Genomic DNA, 9,684 nt, shown 5'->3' on the forward strand with positions numbered 1-9,684 from the left:
TAAGTTATTAGACTGAAATTTAGACCCAAACAGTCTGATTCCAAAAACCAAACACATAAGCATACCTGCCTCCTTGACAATGATTGAAAACATCTATTTGTTAATTAAATGAGTATCATCCTTTAAGGGTCATTAACTGTAAACAAATGTCCCACTAGGATATACTGTAAAGGAAATATAATATCAACACAAGTCACTATATGTCTTCTTTAGTCGAGAGAAAAAGGTCCATCTACCAAAACAACAGCAACACAAAAATGACAAAACAAGCAATTTCATTTATTCCAGTATGGTGATAGATGTTAACTAGATTTATTGTGGTGATCATTTCACAATTTATACAAACATTGAATAATTATGTTATACAACTGAAACTAATATAATGTTATATGTCAATTATACCTCAATTTTAAAAACGTTCATAAGTTATGATTTCTCAAAAAATATTTAAATTTGTTTTTTTCTCAATCTTCACATCTCTGTTGACTCAACCTTTCCTTTGGGTAGCACTCAGAGAGAAAACTGAGAAAAGAGGAGACAGCGTTTTGACTCTACCATTTTCCATTATTTCCCTCATCCCAGGTATACAACTTTCTCATAAACACTCCTATTTCCTCCCCGCTATATCCCTGTATTAAAACCTGATACAAAAGATCTGCTCTTATCTACCTGGATTTACATGAAAATATATTTCAGATAAATCCAAGATTTAATTGTGAAAATGAAAGCATGAAAATATTAGACAGATATATAAAATCATATTTTTATAGTCCTGCAGAAGGAAAAACCTATCTAAACAGGACGGACAAATCTAGACAGCAAAAGACTTGATAAATTTTAGTAGCTAAAATTTTTAAATTGTTGTTTGGCAAAACAAATAAAAACAAAAACAAAGTTTAAAAGCCTAACTACAGCCCTGGCCGGGTGGCTCAGTCAGTTGGAGCGTCATCCCATACACCAAAAGGTTGCAGTTTGATTCCCGGTCAAGGCACATACCTAGGTTTCAGGTTCAATCCCTGGTCAAGGTGCACACAGTAGGCAACTGATTGGTATTTCTCTCACATCGATGTCTTTTTTTTCTCTCTCTCTCTCTCTCCCTTCTTCTCTAAAACTCAATAAAAACATATACTCAGGTGAGAATTTTAAAAAAAGAACTTAAAGAGCCCAACAACAAACTGGCAAAAAACTTTGGCAACACAAATGACAGAAAAATAATTTCCAAAATGTACAAAGAGAACTTCATGATCAACAAGAAGGTGAAACACCCATCAAAAAATTTGGCAATAGCCCTGGCCAGTTTGGCTCAGCGGTTAGAGCGTCAGCCTGCGGTCCGCAGAGACCCGGGTTCGGTTCCCGCTAAGGGCACGTACTTCGGTTGCAGTTTGTCCCCGGCCCTGGTTGGTCGTGCGGGTGGCAGCCACTCGATGTGTCCCTTCACATCGATGTTTCTCTCTCTCTCTCCCTTCCTCTCTCTCCCTCCCGCTCTATCTGTACAAAAAATGGAAAAATGTCCTCGGGTGAGGATAAAAAAAAAAAAAAAAAAAAAATTTGGCAATAAAGATGAACAGCCAATTACAGAAGAAATACAAATGGTCAGTAAACATGAAAATATGCTCTCAATTTCATTAAAAATAAATGCGGATTAAAAGAGCAATGCATTGGCCCTAGCAGGGTAGCTCAGTTGGTTAAGAGCATAGTCATAGTATGCTAAGGTTGTGGGTTTGATTCCCCGGTCAGGACACATACAAGAATCAACCATTGAATGCAGAAATAAGTAGAATGACAAATCAATGCGCGTGTGTGTGTGTGTGTGTGTGTGTGTCTTTCAAATGAATTTTTTAAATTATTAAAAAACAGCAATGCATTGTTTTTGTTCAGGACATTAGCAAAGGTTTAATAGATTAATAATAACTTCTGCTGGTAAGGGGGTGGCTAAATAGGAACTTTTATTCACTGTTGGTAGGATTAAAAACTGCAATAAAATATGGAAAGGTTATCCGAAAATATCTACTGAATTTTAAATATTTGAATCCTTTTACCCAGAGATTCTAATAGCAATAATCTTCCCTACAAAAATATGTATTCCAAAAAGTAAGGCTGAATATTTCCAAAATTTGATGTATAAACCTACAGATTCAAATTCTAAATAGGATAAACCCAAAGAAATTCAAACAAAGACACATCACTATCAAACTTCTGAACGCTAAAGACAAAGAAAAAGAACCTGAAAACAGGAAGAGATAAATACACATTTCTAATATGGGCAAATTTTTTTAATGACAATGGATTTCTCATCAGCAACCATGCAAGCCAGAAAGATGTGAAGTTGTATTTTCCAAGTACTAAAAGAGCTGTCATCTCAGAATTCTATATCCAAGGAAAATATCCTTCAGAAATAATGGGAAAATCAAGTAATTCTTGGATGCCTACCTTAAAAGAATAGAAAGTTCACAAAGTTAAAAAAAAAAAAGTTATAGACAGGACCTTGTGACATAAAGACAAAAGACCAGTGGAAAGAGCAAAAATATTGGTAGATAGAATAGACTTTCCTTCTGATGCTGTTTTCTCAATTATGTTTGACAGTTATAGCAAAAATTATAGCACTGTCTAATGTGGTTCTCAATGTATGTAGAGGAAATATTTAAAACAATAATAAAGATGGAGGAGGGTAAAGGGATGTAAGGTTTCTACACCTCCCTCAGACTAGTAAAATGTTAACTCCAACAGACAGTGATAAGTTGTGTATATTTAACATAATACCTCAATCATGCACTAATAAAGCTATACAAAGAGACACACTCAAAGATACTATAAATACATCAAAATGGAATTCAAAAGAATGTTCAAGTAATTGACTAGAAGGCAGGAAAAAGAAAACATAAAATATGAGAAACAGAGGGCATAATCAGAAAACAAAAAGTAAAATAGTGAACTTAATTCCTAATAGGTCAATAATCACATTAAATGTACATTGTTTAAGCAGAGGAATTAAAAGACAGAGATTGGCAGAGTGGATTTAAATAACATGATTCAATGTTATACTGTCAAGATTAAACCTACTTCAAATATAATGATATAAGTAGACTGAAAATTAAAGAGTGGGAAAAGATATACCATACATACATTAATTTCGAAAAAGCAAGGATAGCTATATTAATATTAGATAAAGTAAACCTTAGAGCCAAGTCAATTACCAAGGACAGAGAGGAATATTACATAATATTAAAGGGTCAATCCACCAAGAAGACACAGCAATCCTAAATGTGTATGCACTAACCAAAAGGGCTGGAAAATACATGAAGCTAAATCTGATAGACCTGAACAGAGAAATTGTCAAACTCACATTTACAATTGGAGACTTCAACACTTCATCTCAATAACTGATAGAACAACCAGATATAAAATCAGCAAGGAGAATTCAACACCACCATCAACAAACAGAATCTAATCAACATTTATAGAGTGTACCCCATGGAATATTTACCAAAATAGACTATACCCTCAATAATAAAACAAACCAGCAAATATAAAAGAATTGAAATCATAATTGAATGTGTTCTCTGACCACAATGGATTCAATAACAAAAATAACAGAAAAATTCCCAAACACTTGGAAACTAAACAATGCACCTGATTGATCAAAGAGGAAGTCTTAAGACAAATTAAAAATATATATACACACTGAAATGAATGAGAATAAAAATATATCAAAAATTTTGGGACACAGCTAGAGCAGTGCTGAAAGGGAAATTTATAGCACTAACTGCTTACATTACAAAAGAGGAAAAGTCTGAAAGTCAATCTACGCTTCACCTCAAGACTAGAAAAAGAAGAGCAAAATAAATCCAAAGCAAACATAAGGTAGAAAATAGTCAAGATAAAAGCAAAAGTTGATGAAATCCAAAACAGAAAAAAAACAATAGTGAAAATCAATGAAACAAAAAGCTGGTTCTTTGAAAAGATCAATAAACCTCTAGCAAGACTGACAAAGAAACAAGACACAAATTAGCAAAATCCGAAATAAAACAAGGGATATGGTCATAAATCCTAATGACATCAAAAGAATAAGGGAATACTATGAGCCCAATACATATAAACTTGACAATTTAATTGAAATAGATAAATTTCTTGGAAATTACAAACTGCCATAATACACTCAATATTTAATAGATAACTTGAATACTTCCAATCTTTTAAAGAAATTCAATTTGTAATTTTAAAATTCTTTAAAAAAAGAAGTCTCTAGGCCCAGAAGATTTTGCTGGAGAATTTAATGTTTAAAGAATAATTAACATCAACTCTACACATCCCTTTAAGAAAACAGAAGAGGAGGGAACACTTCACAACTTATATGAGAACACTTTTACCATGATACCAAACCATAAAAAGACGGCACAAAAAAACTACAAACCAATATCCCTCATGAAAATAGAATCAAATATTTAGCAATCTATTAGCAAGCGGAATTTGCCCATATATAGAAGTATTATATGCCATGACCAAGTGGGGTTTATTCTAGGGATGCAAGGCTGGTTCAAAAAAATCAATCTGTGTTATCCACTATATTAATATGCTAAGGAATCTACACGCACAAAAAAGAAGCTATTAGAGCTAATAAACAAGCTCAAGAGAACAAGACTACAAGATCAATCAATATACAAAATGCAACTGTATTTCTATACACTTGCAAGGAACAATTCGAAAATAAAATAAAGACAATTGTACTTATAATTGCATCAAAAATAACAGATTTAGCCATGGCCGGTTTGGCTCAGTGGTTAGAGCATCAGCCTGCGGTCCAGAGAGACCCGGGTTCGGTTCCCCCTAAGGGCATGTACCTCGGTTGCAGTTTGTCCCCGGCCCTGGTTGGGTCGTGCGGGTGGCAGCCACTCGATGTGTCTCTCTCACAGCGATCTTTCTCTCTCTCTCTCTCTCTCTCTCTCTCTCTCTCTCTCTCTTCCTCTCTCCCCCTTCCGCTCTGTCTGAACAAAAAATGAAAAAATGTCCTCGGGTGAGGATAAAAAAAAAATAGATTTAGAAAATAAATTTAACAAAGAAAAACAAGACTTGTACAATGAAACCCACAAAATATCACTGAGAGAAATTAAAGACCTAAACAAATGTAAAGACATCCCATGTTCATCGATTAGGATACTTAATATTAAGATAACAATCCGCAAATTGATCTATGGAATCAATGCAATCCCTATCAAAATCTGTGTAGTAATGAGTTACCATAGTAGGCCTGAGAATGCTATCTTTTGGAAATCCTGCTGACAAGGTTGGCCCTTGGCTGGGATCTGGGAACTTGGATTTGTAGGGGGGTTCCCGCCATCCTGATTAAGAGTAGCTCACTGTACCTTAACTGTTTGTTGTTTGTGCAAACAATATGACTTAAGGTGAAGGACAGCTTTCCTCCTGGGACTCTGGAGTTTTGGTATGTGCTAGGCAGAGGTTGCCGGCAGGACCAGTCCCCAATAAAAGCTCTTGGCACTGAATCTCTAATGAGCTGCCCTCATAAACAGCATTTCACACATGTTGTCACAAGTCTTTACTGCAAAAAGCTATATACTAAGTGAAAGAAGTCAGTCACAAAAGACTACATATTGTATGATTCCATTTATATTAAATGTCCAGAATAGGCAAATATATAGAGACAGAAAGCAGATTAGAGGCTACCTAAGGCTGGGGAAGTATAGGGTTGGGGAGTTGTGATAGATAGCTAAAGGGTATGAGGTTTCTTTTTTTTTTGGTGATGAAAATGTTCTAAAAGTGATTATGGTGATGGGTGCACAACTTTGTGAATACACTAAAAATCACTGACTTGTACAGTTTACATGGGTGAATTAAATAGTATTTGAATTATGTTTCAATAAAGCAGTTATAAAAATAATAGTGGCTAATAAATTATATTGGTTGTTTAAAATTCTGATGGAGAGCAAGGAAAGATTCAGTGGAACCAGTTAGAAAGTTATTTCAATAAGCCAGCCAATTTGGACCAAAGTGGTCTAATGTTCTTGGCCGTGGCCAAACACTTCTTTCTATATGGTTCTGGGTATAGCAATTCATGAATAACCATTACCACTAATTCTCTTTTTTAAAAACTAATTGAGATATAATTGACATATATTAGTTTCAGGTGTACACACTAATTTTCAATTATGTAAATATCCTTAAGCACTTACTAATATATATGAACCTAATGCTATCCCTTGCAGGGTAAATTAAAATGAGTAAACCAGTCATTCTGTATTTGGAAATATAAAACTCACTAAAATAACTACCAACATAAGGCAGAACGTGATAAGTGCTAAAAGAAAGTGAAAATACAACTACTAAAGATTTCAGAGGACACGTTGTTCAACACATTATTACCAACAAATTATTGTTGGCATACTCACCCCGACATCACCAATAGTGATTACTGAGAGTCTTAAGTATATGAGCTATTGTTAGGGTCTATACAGAGTTAGACAAACACTTCTTCCTTTGACCCTAACACACCTTTATGATGGGAGTATTAAAGAAATATTATATTAATATTATATGTATAACATCTATATTATAAATAAATATAACATCAAATAGTAAGTCAAATATAACATACATAAAATGCAATTTTAGGTTGGAGAGTGATTCTATGGAGGAGAATCACCAATTTCCCTTTTAATTTGAGGAATGCCTTGGCAAAATGGGTTTTTGTATGGGGTGATCTTACACTGTATGGAAACACGTTTCGCAAGCAGCTGCAACCTCCTAGTGGCCACATGAACTCATTACCCCCTTTACCATCTAGCTTTAAGACCAAGGGGCACTCAAGGACTAAGCCTGACTGACATCTCCCTATGGGGCAGCTATTTGACAAAGCTGAAGACTAGGCCAGTCTTCATCCCATTTTAATGTCCCTAAAACCAGGGGGATCCTTAAGGGTGTGTGTTGGGGGAGAGGGGAGGATGCCTGTAAGTGCTATGAGGGAACCTGAAAAGGTTCATGCTTCCAGATCCCCTTCCTCTCCTTTGTGGTCTCTGTTTAATACATTAATTCACAAACAAAAATACTATCTGGAGGGAAGGAGAAAAACTGTAACCAATTAGTACTATATTTAAGTACTTTTCTGTCAGATGTTTGAGACAAGTTTGTTGGTTTGACGGGGGAAATCCAACTGACAGCCTAGTTTCCTCAGCCACATCCTCAGCTCTGACATAAAATATATCTATGTAAGGCAAAAAGACCTTTAACAAGCCACAAATAGATTGGAACAAAACTATGCAAGGGAAAGGAGCTCCCCACCAGTCAGAAACAAGAAAAAATAAAATAGAACACACACACACACAAATAGATGTGGGGGAGGGAGGACCAACCGCCTCACACCAACCGCCTCACACCAACAGCTTCCAACAGCCTCACACCAACCGCCTCCAACCGCTTCACTCCAACCGCTTCCAACAGCCTCACACCAACCGCCTCCAACCGCGTCACACCAACCGCTTCCAACAGCCTCACACCAACCGCCTCCAACGGCGTCACACCAACCGCCTCCAACCGCCTCACACCAACCGCCTCCAACCGCCTCACACCAAGGCTTCCAACAGCCTCATATTAAGCGCCTCCAGCAAGCGCCGTCACAGAAAAATGATCTCACAGGCGGCACGCCGACTCTACCATTCTCACCAGCAGGGGGAGATAACCGATAAACAATTTTCAGTCAAACTTGAAACCACCAGATGGGGCCAAAAGATCAGACTAGTAACACTTTATACTTTTTTTTTCTCCTCAGGGAATTTCTCTTCTGCATCTTCGGACCCTAGGAGAAAGAAAAGGCATGCTAATCTCTAAACACGCACACAACACCCACCTCCAGGATGATGAAAGTGGCTAGTGCCGAAACTAGCAGCACCACCAATAAAATGGCCTCGCTGGGCTCCAGCTAGCCATTAATAAAATCTGGATTAAAATAGTACTCATATCATAAATCTGTGTGAAAATTAAATGAGATAATGCATGTAACACAGGCAAATTTCCAGACCTGCAGAATTACAAACTCTGGGATGGGGCCCAACTATCTGTTTTAATAAGCCCTCCGGGTGATTCTGAGGCACGCCTAAAGTGTGAGAATTTTTGCTCTATTAAGAAGGCTGCCCAACTCAAATAGCTCACCAAGATTTTTGTCATTATTACGGATTCCATGACTCCATGGCTTCTGAATTATGTTTCCTGTCTGAACTTCCAAAATCATTATTTGTTTCTTGAACCCAACTATGTGGCCTGTATTATGGTGGTTAGATGGGAAAGAGACAGGGAATCTGCCCTGAGGCTTCAGTGTGGGTGATCCAGAAATAGGAAAATCTAATTAAATCTACAAGGCAGGATATCTAATAAATGTCAAGTGAATTATACCGACAATAAGCAAGTGTTCTAGGAAATCAGAGGAGGGAAATTTTACAATTACAAGAGGAACAAGCCTAATCACAAATGGTCAGTGCCAGGCCAACCCTGCACCCCTCTCCCCCCACACACACCAAATAGTTGTAATTAATTTCTACAATAGGCAATAGAACAGATCTTGGCTGCCTAATTAGATCCCTGCCTGAAAGGAAACCCCAGCACATCTAAGAGTCCACTTTCTTTTAACAGCCGCCTTGTGAAATAAAAATAATGAGAATGTTTATAGTTTTGAAAAGTCTTTTATTTTCTTCCTCCCCTGTTTCTATCACTCATAGGAAAGGACACACGGGTATGTACAATACAGACATAACAAATAATTGATGGAGGTAATTATGCAGCGCCATTACTGAGATGTTCAGAATAACTATCTAATATATGATTGGATAAAGAAGATATGGTACATATATACAACGAAATACTGCTCAGCCATAAAAAAAAGACAAAAATACTGCCATTTGCGACAACATGGATGGATCCTGAGAATATCATGCTAAGCAAAATAAGTCAGATTTAAAAAGTAAAGAACCATATAATTTCACTCATATGTGGGATATGATACTGAAAGTAACAAATGAACAAAGAAGACAAACAAACAAACAAACAAAAACTCATAGACAGGCAACAGTAGTTACCAGAGGGAAAGGGAGGTGGGGGGAAGGTAGAAAGGGTAAAAGGAGTCAAATATATAGTGATGGAAAGAGACGTGACTTTGGATGGTAAACACACAATACAATATACAGATGATGTATTATAGAATTGTACACTTGAACCCTATATCATGTTAATAATCAATGTCACCCCAACACATTTAATAAAATTTAAAAAATAATAGCTATCTAATTTTTCAATTTAGTATGATTGCAGGAAGCTGCTCTAAATAACACTGGGCATTCTCATGGCTGGGAAACAATTCAGGAGAAGATGTGGAGTCCCCATTTGTATTGGTCTGTAATAATTAATCATTGACATCACTTTCCATTTTCAAAATAGTCACAGTATCATAGCATAAACTAAATTAGGTAAGCTGACTCTAAGGCTAAAAGATACTTAGTGGGACTAACAGGTAGACAGTAAGTTCATGAAGGCGGATAATTCAGTTCATTTAAATTTCATTTTTCCATTATTCATAAGAATTATATTACAAACACATGTCTTATTTTTTATTATATTAAGAGCTCTTTCAAACCAAATGTAAGTTGAAATCATATTTAAAGTGTGATTTGTATGGTTACTCACAAG

General features: G+C 36.2%; 1 protein-coding gene across 2 annotated transcripts in view; it reads right to left on the reverse strand.

Moving 5' to 3' along the window:
- Positions 1-7,352, reverse strand: part of CCNB3 (cyclin B3) — a 63,370-nt gene extending 56,018 nt beyond the window's left edge. The window contains exon 1 of one of the 2 annotated variants that reach the window (XM_036271404.1): positions 7,332-7,352. The gene's annotated coding sequence lies outside the window, so the exon portion shown is untranslated. Of the gene's footprint in view, positions 1-7,327 lie in introns of both variants that reach the window. The other variant, XM_036271403.1, reaches the window with a different exon arrangement.
- Between the last annotated feature and the right edge of the window lie 2,332 nt (positions 7,353-9,684).

Source organism: Molossus molossus, unplaced genomic scaffold (assembly GCF_014108415.1).
Source record: "Molossus molossus isolate mMolMol1 unplaced genomic scaffold, mMolMol1.p scaffold_m16_p_2, whole genome shotgun sequence".
NCBI lineage: Eukaryota > Metazoa > Chordata > Mammalia > Chiroptera > Molossidae > Molossus > Molossus molossus.